Source organism: Morus notabilis, unplaced genomic scaffold (assembly GCF_000414095.1).
Source record: "Morus notabilis unplaced genomic scaffold, ASM41409v2 Scaffold748, whole genome shotgun sequence".
In the NCBI taxonomy this organism is placed as follows: Eukaryota; Viridiplantae; Streptophyta; class Magnoliopsida; order Rosales; family Moraceae; genus Morus; species Morus notabilis.
This window is the reverse complement of record NW_010362182.1, coordinates 277,365-292,085: the sequence shown is the minus strand read 5'-3', so window position 1 is coordinate 292,085 and position 14,721 is coordinate 277,365. Positions and strand designations below refer to the sequence as shown.

At 39.0% G+C, this 14,721-nt stretch overlaps 1 pseudogene; it reads right to left on the bottom strand.

Moving 5' to 3' along the window:
• Positions 1-2,712: 2,712 nt before the first annotated feature.
• Positions 2,713-5,869, bottom strand: LOC21393268 (annotated as a pseudogene).
• Between the last annotated feature and the right edge of the window lie 8,852 nt (positions 5,870-14,721).

The window sequence follows — 14,721 nt, the reverse complement described above, 5'->3', positions numbered from 1 at the left end:
GATAAGAGAATCTTAGGTTTCAAATGTGTTATAGGATCACATACTGCCAATTTAATATATAACACAATTTTATCTGTTATTGATGAATATAGTTTAAGAGATAGAATAATGGCCATAACATTAGATAATGCAACTGCGAATACTAAAGTAAAAGAACTTTTTGAAAATGATTTAAGTTTATTCGGTAATAATGATATTTTCCATCAACGTTGTGCATGTCATATAATTAATTTAATAGTAAAGTCCGGTTTAAAATCAATGTCAGATCATATTAAAAGAATTAGAGATAACATTGCTTGGATTCAAGGTAGTAATCAAAGAATACAATATTGGTTTAGATTTCTACAATTATGTAATCAAAATCCTAGAGCATTAGCCTTAGATATACCCATAAGATGAAACTCCACTTACATAATGCTTGAACAATGCATCCCCTATAAAGATGCTATAACAAATTATGTTAGTACAAAATTAAGAACATGATTTATAGATGAAACTGATTGGCAAATTGCCGAACTTTTGTATATAACTTTTTAGGTAGATTTCATTTCATGAAGTTACCTTAAAGCTTAGTGGAACTTATTACCCAACTTCACCATTAGCATTAGGAGAACTTTTAAGAATGTCTATTTTATTTAGTGAATTTAGGACACATGAGGTTTTAGGAGTTCCTATCGCCTCTATGGAAAGGAAATTTAAAAAATATTTGTCTAAATTACCCATGTTGTATGGTTTCGATGTTATTTTTTACCCTAGATTAAAATTAGAAGGTTTAGAAAGTGGATTAGATAACTTAGGTGAATTTTTAGCTATAGACACTACTAACCAATTTCCTATTATAAAGGAAAAAATATATTCTATATATATCTCTTACGAAAGTAGGTTTAGAAACACACCTTGTGTTGAACAACCGCAACAACGAGACGACAATCCGCATTCATTCTTGAATGTTTTCGGATTGTCTAAGAAGAAGAAGAAGAAGACGACGACGAGGAGTCAAGGTCAAGAAGAATCTGGGAGTGGAAGTGGATCTTCATCAAGAGGTGGCGGCGGATTCAACGAGTTAATGGCGTACTTGAATGAGGGCTTAGTTGTAGACAGTAGTGAGGTGTTTGATTTGGTTGAGTGGTAGAAGGCACGAGCATTAACTTGACCGATCCTAACACGACTGGCAATGGATATTTTTTTCAATTCCGGTCTCCACTGTTGGAGCCGAACAAACATTCAGTACAACCGGCCGAATACTTGAAAAACGGAGAAATGCATTGCAGCAGGATATTGTTGAAGCTTTGGTGTGCATCAAGGATTAGGACCGTTCCGACCAACGCTTACACGATACAATCTCACCGGCAAACCAAGAATGGATCGACGAATTTAATAGATTAACTTTTAATTTTCAAGATGATCCTTCTGCTTGATCTTGATAATTTCTTTGTAAATATTTATTTACTTTGTAATTTCTAATTTGTATAGTGTTTATTGTAATCTTGTATAGACTTTGTAAGTTCATCAAATTTATAATTCGTCCCACAATGATTGCACTCTTTTTTCCTTACCAAGTTTTTATCCCAATTAGGTTTTTCTTGGTAAGGTTTTTAATCAGGCAATCATGAATTACAAATTTTAAAATCAATGAAGAAGTAATTTTTTTTATATAGTTCGTTCGTGTGTTCAGTGTTCATTTCATATTTCAAATTGTAATATACACATTGTAATTATACAAATACTTATTTCAACAACATAAAAATATAATATAAAAAAAAAAAAAATCGGGCCGCCGGGCGGGCATCGGGCAGCCCGACCGGGCACGGGCAGGCATCCTCTGCCGGAAGCCCGTCCATGGGCAATGTTCGGGTCGGGTCGGGCAGCCCGAATTTTTGGGCATTTCGGGTTCGGTCATTGGGCAAAAATTCAAACTTTTCGGTGGTCACGGGCGGCCCGTCCAAAATTTTAGCACTAGCCTCCACTAATTCATAATTTATATTTATTATAATTTTACCTTACATTAAAACCCATTAATATATCCCCACATTAATTATAAATAGAAAAAATATTTTTCTTTCAAAAAAATAAAAGACCGTACATCCAGATTAACTATAATTAGAAAGTATTTTTCAAAAGAATAAAAAAGCATACCCTCACCTTTTATTTTATGCTACACCAGAATCAATCTCAAATAAGAAACGACTCCTCATTAATTTTGCCTATTAGCAATATAATTAGCTAGAGCAATTAAAGGAGCAGCTTTGTAAGGATCAATCCTGAAGAGTTGTTCTTGTGCTTTCTTGTTTGTCGAAGTAGAAGGAAGAGGAGAAGGTAAGACGAAAACTATTGATAAATAAAAAGTAAAGAGAATTGCATTAATTTTAAAAAAGAAAATATAACATTACTAGTTGAAAGAGATTATATTATTTTATAAATTAAATCAAGATTAAAATTAGGTAGAGGTATAAAAGGGTTAAATTAGGTATTATGAAAATTATAAAAGTATAGATTTTTAAAATTTTTATTAAATAAGTATTAATTAGTGAGGACATCTATAAATTTTTAGGGTGTAAATATAATTAAGCGTTTGACAATTTCTCCCTATAATATTACTACTTTGGATATTTGAGTCTCAACATTGGCCCATGGATTTTTGCCCCCTTGAACTAGAAAAAGTCAAAGACCTAGGATATCCATTACCCAAATTACCCTCAATGGTTAAAAACTTTATCTTGTTAGGTCACCAGAGCCATTCGCCACCAGCGGGTCTCCAACAACTGCCGGCGGGTCTCCAACAACTGCCAGCGGGACAATCTGTTAGATTATCATCCATAATCTACCAAATTATCTCAGAAGCTAATCGTCGATTGCCATTCTCCGGCCGTCAAACCTATCACTGGTGCCGATCATAATTTGACAGATTATGTTCATGATCTGCCAAATTACTTTTGTATTTTTAACCAAATACAAGTCTTCAGCTCCAGTGTTAGTCGCCAATCGCCGGCCAGAAGTCTCCAGCTACCAGCGCCGGCTATAATCTGATAGATTATGATCCATAATCTGTCAAATTATGCCGGATGCCAGTCATGTCGACATTGCTGGTCACAATTTGTCAGATTATAATCCATAATATGACAGGCTATGTTTCATAATCTGATCATCTGTCAGATTATGCTTCATAATTTGTTAAATTATTTTTCATAATTAGATATTTTCTGATTATATTTCGTATCTACTAGGCTATTTTGTTTTTTAACAAATATTACGGGATCAAAAGCCAGAATAATCAATTTAAAAATCCAAACTCGGAAAAAATATTGAACAATCACGAACACAATAAAAATGTAAAAAAACATGAGATTGATTCTTCAAAATAAATCTTAGATCTGACAATTAAAAACCAGTGCTGACAAAAATTTGTTTTAAAGATTTGATCTCATTAGGTTAAGAATTTTGCTTCAAGTACAAATACATACCAATCCTGTAGAAGATTTAGCTAGTAGCCACTTTGACAATTTCTTATGCGATGACTTGTTGATGCCAAGGGTGACGCCTATAAGTGCATAGCAACTGAAACTATTAGACCAAAAGGCTGTTAACCAACTATTCCAAGACTAGATGTCAACATGCAATTTTATTAGAGGGAGAATGGATCTAACAAGGAAAGGATCTGATGTCATTAAAAATTTTACCATAGTGTGCTTCCAGGCATGGACAAGTCTTTATCTTTGATGTGTGCAACGCTTGCAGTAGACACTTGTCCAAAAGCATGTCCACATCCTCAATGGACAAAGCCTGTTGATCCTTCATCGGCAGCAGTGTTATCCATTACCTTCAAAATCCGCCACACTTGACGTTATCCCTTCAGCAGTATCATTTTTGCCTTCAATTTGGGATACTGAAGCAGAATCAAGTATAGGGTGTTCCTCAGCTGCACCAACAGAGTCCTCTACTTCTTTTCCATTAGTCTCACTCGGTTGGTTATGCGAAGAATCTGTAGCATCGTCACGTGAATCTGAAGTTTGACATGATGATGAGGCCGGATCCTCAAACACCACATCTTCCAAAAATCCTGCATTTGGTACATAGTGGCCTTCAACTGATTCCCTGCCGAAAGGTACCAGAAGTACATTAAATCAAGAAGTACTTCAAATTTCAAGCAGAATTTATTCTCTGAGGCAGATAATGAAATACTTGCCAAAGTAAGTCACGATAATAGTGAGTAATTTTCAAAGCCTTCCCTCGCAAACCAGCTTTTAATGCTTCAGCGCTGCTCATTGTGGTACTCCCAACCTTGAGGAAACAATATGAATTTTCTTAAACCAAGACCATTAATCTATCTGGAGAAATAGTGATGCGGAACAAGATGCAGATATTAGGTACTAGGAATTAGACTATGTATGTACCTATTAGGATTATTTAGGTTTGGTTTAGCTTATCTCATTGTTATGTTGAGTTTATCTTATCATTATATCTATTTCTCTAGAAATTGATCTAGCGGTTGAATTTTAAACTTTGACCATAAAAGGGATTTCATCTTGATTGTTCTTCTCTCTCTAAACTCCAAAATTTCTATTCTCCTTCCCTCTATTTCTCTCTCTTTTATCTTCTCCCTAGGTCCTGCATCAAACAGTTTTGGAAGCTCGAAAGCATTGAATTTGAGGAAATAACTTACTGCAATTGGAGCAGGATTTCCGGGAACTTTGACAGCCCATGGTTCGCCAGCAGAAAATGAAGGCAGACCTTCAGCAGGTACGCTGATACCTGGAAACATGAGATCAGCACCCCCAATGACATAACGAGAGACCTCGCCCCCTTTCAACAAGAAAGAAGGCATTAGATCAGGAACCTTCCAGAGAGCATATACTGCAATCATAACATGGAAGACCAGTCAACTTTATTATTTATTACAAAAAGATTCACACTTGAACAGCAGTAAGTAAAATTTGACTTCTTTTGCTGACTACAAAACATCCTAAATACTCCCACACTAATTACGCATTAAAAGAATCAATTTTTACAATGGGCATATGCTTGCTTATCACAAATTATAAATTCTAATTTGGTGAAGCCCACGTGATGTAAGGATAAGGGGGGAAAATGACAATCCCAATCATCCCCGGTTTTGATTCCATTTGAAATAGAATAAATTACAAAATCATGATTGTAGCCTTGATAAGTTTTAATCCAATATTACAAACACAAGAATGTCTTATCTTAGTATAAACTATGTTAGGATTCTTATTTGTGAAATTACTAAACACCGTAAAGGAAATTGAATTGTTAGTAATTCCATTCTCATTCCCAAGCACTTCCTTTGTCATTCATTACTAAATCATAATCTGTAAATGAAGCTATAATAATGTATACTAAAGCAGAGAAAGCAAGACAAAAAAAGAGAATAAAGAGTGACCTGTTGGGAAAATCTCATTGCCTCGACCATCGATATCGAAAAACACAGGAAAAGCAGCTTCAACGCTATAAACATGAACTCGATTCTGAAACTTGGCAACCGTAATCTCCGCCTATAAAAGTAAAGCTATTTTAATTAATAATTAAGAAGAAGGAAGATGATGATTTTGAGAAAAACAAAAACAAAAATGATTGCATATAATGGAGTGGACCTTGGGAGGAAGTAAGGAATCAATATCAGAATCGGAAGCGGCGGGGAATCTGTCCTTGACGGTCCTCTTGAGCTTCTTCCTGTCAGCACCTGACAATCTCTGGTGCGACTTCAGCTCTATCGCCTTCTTAAACATCTTCTTTGCTTATTATTCTCTCTCTTCTTCTTCAACAAAACCAAGTTTCTTCCTCTTTTGCCACGCTTTCAGTGAAGTGAAGGTTGCCCCTGCTTGCCAGGTTAAGCTTCTAGGGATTTTATTTTGCCAACGCTAACATTTTTTCTGCAATTTCCTTTTATTTTTGTTTTTTTATTTATTTATTTTTTGCTTTTACTTTTGTAATTGAACTTCTGTAAAGTAGACTATTAAAAGCCTAGTTATGTGATCATGTGAAGCCCGACTCATGACTCATGACTAACGAGTATACCAACATTCTTAGAAGACTTTTTCTCTTTAATTGGATTTTAGACAAATTTCAATATTTTTTGTGGAACACGCCTTTCTGGTTCTCGAACAACAACTACTGCTGTCACAGCTAATACTGACTCTGTCACTACCGAATCTTTTTCTGACAAATTTACATTCTCCACAGATGATCTTCAGGCTTTGATCAATCAAGTAATGTCCCAATCTCACACAACTGTCATGTCTGCTGTCACATCAAGTAACACTTGGTTGCTCGATACTGCCTGTGGAAATCATATGATTGCCAATCCTTTATTGTTTAAGAATACATTACAACCCCGCTCATTTCACCGATTCGAGTTTTGCTACAATAAAAAGCTCTTAGAAACAGTCACATCTAACTTTTTTACTACAGTAAAAAGCTCTCACATAAACTCACATCTCAACTCGAATTAAAAACTCGAATCAGCAAACTAAACGGGCCCTACCTGTCTCTCATGATTCCATCATTACTACTGCCAATGGTTCTACCCCTAAAAGCCACCCATGTTGGTAATATCGACACTCCCACTCTTTTCTTGCCAAACACTTATCTTCTCCCAAACTTGAATTTTAATTTGATCTCTGTTGGCCAACTTTGTGATCTCGGTCTTGATTTACACTTTTCCAAATGACATGGTTGTATTGTGCAGGATCCTCGAACATGTTAAAAAGTTGGGACAGGGCGTAAGATTGGAACACTGTTTGAACTTCAAAGTCTAGAGGTTCCACAACACTTGATCATCGCTGCTACACCTCAAGCAACATCATGTTCAAATTCTTTAGAACTATGGCACTCTAAGTTAGGTCATGCATCTTTTTCTCGAATAAAACTATTAGCTTCTATTGGTATTTTAGGAAAAGTTTCCAATAACAATTTTGATTCTTTGTCTTGTCAACTTGGAAAACAAATTGCACTTCCATTCAATAAAAGTGAATCTTTTTCTACTACACCATTTGACTTTGTTCATTCTGATATTTGGGGTCCAACCCCAACACCAACTTTGGGAGGATCACGACATTTTGTTATTTTTGTTGATGATTTTTCTCGTTATACTTGGATATATTTCTTTAAACAACGAAATGAACTTTTGTCAATTTTTCGTGATTTTAATATAATGATACAAACTCAGATCTCTAGAAGATAAAAAAAATTTAGATCTGACAATGCTGGTGAATACACATCACATGAGAGTAGTAGCATTATAAAAAATGATGGCACTCTTTCACAACGATCATGTTCGGATACTTCCCAACAAAATGGTCGAGCTGAAAGAAAACATAGACACATACTTCAAACTATTCGTGCTCTTCTTGTTTCTTCCTCTCTTCCTGAACATTTTTGGTGCGAAGCTGCTCGCACTGCAGTTTACACCATCAATCGTGTTCCTACACCAGTACTAGGTACACAATCTCCTTATGAGTATTTGTACAGTAAGATTCCAGACTATAACTTTCTTAAAGTTTTTGGATGTGCATGTTTTGTATTGTTACTTGATCATGAACGAACTAAATCTTGAACCCCGTGCTCGGTTATGTTGTTTCTTGGGCTATGGTTTAGAACACAAAGGATATAGGTGCTATGATCTAGTATCTAAGCGTCTTCGTGTCTCACGTCAAGTAGTTTTTTAGGAACATAAACAGTATGCCAGTATATCATCAATACCTTCACAGCCATCTTCTCCACAAATTTTCACAAACTTATCTTTTGATCTTTCATTCACCGATACTTCTAGTTCAAACGATGATATGTCTTCCTCGACTTCCTCCATTTCTGATCTGAACGAGGCTCCTAATGATACTTCTCCATACATACCTCCTCCTCTTCATCAATCTACTCAAGTAAGAGAACCAAACACTCAACTTCGTGATTTCCATTGTTATTATGCATTAGCCACACTTCACGAGCCCCACAATTATCGTGAGGTTGTTTCTAATCCTATGTGGCAACAAGCTATGGCAGAAGAGTTACAAGCTCTTAAGAAAACTCATACTTGGGACATTGTTGATCGACAACCTGATAAGTCAGTGATTGATTGTAAGTAGGTCTACAAGATTAAGACTCGATCTGATGGATTAGTTGAACATTACAAGACACGTCTTGTTGCTCAGGGATTTACTCAAGAATACGACATCAATTATGAAGAGACTTTTGCTCTTGTTGCTCGTCTTACATTTGTTCGCTCCCTTTTGGCTGTTGCTACCAAAGCATGGTCAACTTACCAAATAGATGTTAAGAATGCCCTTTTAAATGGCGACCTCACCGAGGAAGTCTATATGAAGCCTCCTCCTGGCGCCACTGTACCATCTAACAAGGTTTGTCATCTTCGTAAAGCACTTTATGGTCTCAAGCAAGCTCCTCAGGTATGGTTTTCCAAATTCAGTACCCCTGTTGCACAACTAGGTCTCACGTCCAGTGCCCACGATTCCGCGCTTTTTACTTGGAAAATTGATAAGGGTATCACACTTCTTTTACTTTATGTGCATGACATGATTATTACAGGAGATGATGCAGATGGTATTCGACATCTCAAGTCTTTTCTTCATTCTCATTTTGAGATGAAAGATCTTGGTCTGTTAAGCTACTTTTTGGGCCTTGAAGTCACTTCTGACTCTACAAGCCTACATTTATCACAAACAAAGTATGCTTCTGATCTTATTGCCAGAACAGAACTGACGGATAGCAAGATTGCTCCTTCACCTCTCGAACAGAATGTTCGGCTTTCTCCTTTTGATGGCACTCTCCTCATAGATCCAACCTTGTATCGAACTTTGGTGGGTAGTCTTGTTTACCTAACGGTTACCTATTCCGATATTGCATATGTTGTTCATTTGGTCAGTTAGTTCCTTTGTGCTCCTTGATCGACTCATTTTGCTGTCGTTCTTCGTATCCTGAGATATGTAAAAGGTACCGTGTTTCATGGATTACATTTCTCATCTAGCTCTCCTTTGGATTTAGAATGTTATTGTGAGGCAGATTGGGCAGGGGATCCTACAGATCGTCACTCTACCACTGGCTATTGTTTCTTTCTTGGTTCATCGCTTATTTCTTGGCGAAGTAAAAAGTAAACTGTTGTCTCCCGCTCAAGCATTGAAGCTGAATATCTAGCTCTTGCAGATGCAACATCCGAACTACAATGGTTACGAAGGCTCCTTCAAGACATGGGTTTTTCTCACCGTTCAAGCACTCCCATTCATTGCGACAATCAAAGTGCTATTCAGATGGCTTATAATGATGTCTTTCACGAACGCACTAAACATATTGAGATCGACTATCACTTCGTTTGTCATCATTTGCTCAGTATAACTTTACAGTTTGTTCCTGTTGCCACTACAACCCAAAAGGCTGACATCTTCACCAAGTCCAATCCACCTGGTCAATTTCTTGCTCAAGTTTCTAAACTCAAATTGGCTTCTACAATACCATCTTGAGTTTGAGGGGAGGTGTTAATGCAATAGTTGACTTTGGGTGTTTCTTGATTGTGTAGTTAGTGCAATGGTTAACTTTAAATGTTTCCTTTTCTAGTATTCAGTAATCTCTATATAAAAGCTCCAAACATACTTGTAATACTCACACAAAATATAAAAATACAATTCTTTCTTCTTCTTTATCACCTATTAGGATTATTTTGGTTTTATCTCATTGTTAGTTGAGTTTATCTTATCATTATATCTACTTCACTGGAAATTGATCTAGCGGCAGATATCTCAGATAATGTCAACATTGACAATAATAAAAAAACATAAGACCTCAATCTGGCAGATATCTCAGATACTTTCCTTGGGGCTCCTACAAGTAATGCCAACATGGATCATCCCAGTTTTGAACGGGGTTTGCAAAAATGTCAATGCTAATACTAACCATTTCAAAGTAAACAAGCTCTTCGGCTTCCAGGTAGTCAACTCCAGCTTCCCAATCTTTTGGCACCCTGAAAATTAGAATTTAGTATTTACATCACTAAAACTTGAAAATGAATAAAAATGAGAAAATCAGCGATACCGCAATTAACTTGATAGACATGAACCAAGAAAAATTTCAGAAGATCAATTAGTACTCAAGAAAAACAAAACTTCAGAAATAGAATAACAAATAAATAAATAGATGAATATCTAAACAAAATGCAAAACTACCCTCGGCAAAAGAAAGAGAAGAATAATTAACCTTTCGAAGAAACAGTGGTGGAAGGTTCGGGAATCAACGACCCGGCCATGGCGATCTTCTTGGGGCGCTGATCATCGGACATCAGTGGCGGCGACGCTCCAGTCTTACACAGCATTGGCAGAAACGACGCCGTCGGAGAGATATGTGGGTATTTTATGGAACGTTTAATAACTATGATTTATGATTTTAATTTTTAAAATTAAAATTTTTTATATAAAAAAATATTATAAATAATTAAAAATTATAATTCAGCATTAACCATAAATTTTTAAAATAAACATTCTATTAATGCTTTTAATTTTATATTTAAATATATAGGATGTACAGGATGAGATGCCGAATTTTTTAAAAGGGATAAAATTTTTTAGGATAAATTGCACGAATAATTTTTAAATTTTTTTAAAAGTGATATTTTAGTCTTTAAATTTTTTTTTTAACGAAATAAACTCTAAACTATTAAAAATGGTGTAATATAATTTTTTCTGTTAAATTCTTTTACGTTTTTAATAGAATTAATAATATGTGAACTTGTTAAAGAAAATATTTTAATAAAATATCAAGCATAGCTCACTCTTTCTCTCTCACACAATCCCAAATTTCAAAAGGGCATCTGATAAAACAATACAAACATCGTCAACTTCTTAAAATCTTTTATTTAAATTGTTTGTTATTCTCCACAAAATCTCACTGCACATCTCAAGCACGCACAACGAAGGTCTCTTCTTCAATTTTTATTCTTTTTTATTCTTCTTCGTAGAGAGAGAAAGTGGAGTAGATAATAAAGTCTTTCTTTTAGAAAGAGAAACTCTGGAGTTAGATCTATCCCCCTTTTTCCCATTAAAGGTGTGCGAATACTGTTGACAGTGGAATTTCGTCGACAAAAACCATGCCGTATTACCCACAGTGGCCCGTTGGGTGACCGGTTCGGAACTTGTGTTTTTAGTGAATATATTGGATTTTGGAGTTGAGTTTTTACTAGAATATGAAGAAAACAAAATTATGCTCGTGAAGGTATGAATACACAGGAATTTTATGGTGGTTCACCATGTTAATCAATGGCTACATCCACTGTATTTTTATTTCTCTTGAGTAAGCTCTTACAAATTACGTGCATGTAGGGAACTAAATGTTCATCCTCTTCTCTCTCGGGGGCTCTTCTCTTTTATAGTCCATGTTGCCTTAGTTTCTGCCCAATGGTAGGCAGTTTAGACTAGTGGATCATATCCTTCGTGGGGCCCGCCCACTCGAGTAGCCTATGGCATCTTCTGTGCAAACCGTAGCCTACAATTACCTTTTGGACTGTTCACTCATCCAATTTGTCCCCCCATTACGGCTCTGTAGATCTCTGTAATAGCTAGTAATCCGTTCCAGGCGGTTTTAGGGGCTTTGTAATCATTTCTTATGCAACTGATCTTCTCCAAATCCAAACGCAACTTTCTCTGGGGTCTTTCTTGGGACGCAGGTCCAACTGCTTGCAATCTGCCGTCTGCGCCTATGCTGACCTCTGCCGAGGGTTTCCTTCACGGCCGACTTCATCACGCCATTTTGCATAAGAGTGATCTCGCACCTCGACTGTGTATGCGGTCGACGGTCTCGGTCATACATTGGGCTCTCCTACCATACAAGAGGAACCCAAGAGGCTTGGGCGTCGAGGGTTAAATGACGTGGCAGGAATGGAGCCACGTGTGGCCTGGTTGTTGTCCGACGTGTCGATGTGAATTTTCCCACACAACAGCTGCCTCCTAGGTCGAGGCTTTTCTCCGGACTGCCTCGAGCTAGGTCTAGGGTTTGCTTCGGTTTTCCTTTTACTTGCTTCGGGTGTGGGAGCCTGACTCCGAACCCTTTTCACAATGATGGCCCTAGTGCTTTGACACCCCTCGAGAAGCGCAAATGTCACGTCCGCTCAACCGCCATGCTGACGTGGCTTTTCATTTGAATAGATGAACCTAGGCCGCTGGATCATAACCCCTTAGGCTCCCGTCTTTGCCCCAACTGCTGGATCAAACTCCTGCGCCCCCACCGTTAGATGCGAACATATCTGATCAGACGGCTGGGGGCCAAGGTCCTTGGGCAAATATAAAGGGTCTCGTCTTGTCTGAAACACTCAGGAACACCTTGAAGCAGCCAAAACTTTGCCATAATTTTTCTTGGACCATTTCTTCCTTGCCATTCCGCAGACCACCAGCAGCCTTCTTCTCAAGAACTCGCGCACCCATCCTACGCCTGATTCCCTGGTAAGCATCTTCCCAAACTCCCTTTCGACTCATTTCCTTTATCGTGTCTGGAATGTGGTGGGAATGGTTCAGAATAGCACGATAGGAGAGGTTGGAACCTGTATTCGGTAGTGTCCGCCATGTCTTGGACTGGCCGTAGGAGTTTCGAGTGATTTTGGGCTTTTGTTTGGCATTCTGGGTTTGTTTGAATGGTCGTCGCTCTGCTTGAGTAGTCTTCGGTTCAGTTGATGCCCGGGTTTGAACTGTCGTTGCTTTAACCTTGATTTTAACCAATCAAACATCTCAATCTTTAAGCGCCGAACTAACTTTCCTTCCACTCTCAACTTATAGGAGCTGACCTTAGATTTTTCCCTTTACAATAATGGCTTCTAGAGGGATAAAATGTCGAGGGGGATCGTCTTCCATGCCTCTCATGAGGCCGGATCCAACGCCAGCCGCCGAGTCTTCCTCTTACTCTACCGCCAGCGATTCACTTCTAATGGAGATTGAGCGCTACGTCCCTGACCCACACGATGATGAGGACAGCATCGATTGTCTGGTCGAAGGTGGGGTCGACTCTCCTAGCAGTAGCGACTCCTTGGTGGGAGGCGTCCTGTTTGGCAGTAGCGGCTGACTCATGGGTGTCCCTATGGCCTCGATAGGAGCATACGAGGATCAGCTGATCTTTACTGCCGACTTCGTCGTGCCGAAGACACAGAAGAGGGACATCGTCCAAGCATTCAAGAAGGGGCGTGTGGACGGCCAGTGGTTTGAGTATCTGCTACCGGATCTCCATTTTAGGGTGAGCTAACCGCCTCCGGGCTACATGTTCGTATACACCCGGGCCCTCACGGTGGGGATAACACTCCCCATACATCCCTTTGTCAAGCCACTGTGTGACCTCCATGGCATATCCCCCACACAACTGGCCCCAAACTTTGGGTACATATTCGCCAGTATGTAGATTTTTTGGGATCAAAGGTTTGATATAGACCTGCCTTTGGACGAATTTATTTTTATATATAAATTATGCCATACCCCTAGGTGTGATGGCTGGTACTTTTTGGGTGGCCACGGCTGATCCCAGCCTATTTTAGAAAAATTGATACTGGGGTTACCTTCATCGTCACATGCCTGGAAGCCGATGTTTTTTATGGTGAAGGGCATGTTCGACGTTCACCCAGCTGACCCGCCTTTTAAGCACCGAGGCATGAGTACATCTTTTGGGACGCTGAGTGAGTTGCTTTCAACCGCCTGTTTTCAGTGCTTGTTCTTTTATTATATACTGCTGACTCTTTTTGCCCTTAGTTCCTCAGGACCGTCCCCAGCTTTCTGGGAATCACCTCGCGAGGGTGAAAAAGCCCTTCCTCTTCCCAAAGTCCTTTTGTCACGTCAGCACTTTCCTAACACGTGACAACTTGGAGAGCTCTAGTTTGCTACTTTCCCTTCTTTCCCCTAACAATACCGTCGAGGTCAAGGATTTCTTTAACTTCACGGCCGGAGGTCAGTTTCAATGTTTTTCTTTACGTGTCATCAGTATGTATTTCTAACTTCGACTGTGACGTAGATATGAAGAAATTGCAACTACGCGTGCCTGGCGAGAAGAGGCGTTCTAAGAAGGCGACACCTAGTGAGCAGTCGAGTGACCCTCCTGCAGCCAATGTCCCGCCGAGGCTCCCATCTACCGTCGAGCCTTCTCCTTCCCGGGGGACGACGAGGCAAAAGAGGCCTCGACCGGATGAGACCGAGCCATCACCGGTGATCGATATCACTGATGCTTCAGAGGCCCCTCCGCCCCAAGAGCGCCTGCTGCTTCCCGGGCAAAGGGTTATTGTTTTTGATATTGCCTCTACCCAGATTGAAGCTGCACTGAGTTTGCCCCCGCACTTTTCCGTCGTCTTCCATGCTCTGTACGAGTCCTTCTTTGAGCAGGACTGGGATGGCGCGACTTGGGCTTCCTTGGTCAACCATATGCGCCAACAGATCTCCCTCCAGATCCATGTACGTTTTGCCCCTTGTGTCATGCATTTTGGTCTTCCTCTCTCTTTTCTTTTTCCATATTAACAAATTCTTTTTGACTTGGCAATCCCTCGTCCTCCCTATTCTCAACTTCTTGGACTTGGTTAAGGTGGACGAGAGAAGTAGGGGAACGGACCGCGTCGAGGGACGTTTGAAGGCTCTCCTAAAAAAGGCAAAAGATAGTCACGAGGAGACTTCAAAGGAGCTTACCCGCGTCGCCAAGGAGCTGGAGGAAGTGAAAGTAGATCTAGAGCGTGCCAAGAATGAGGCTGAACGC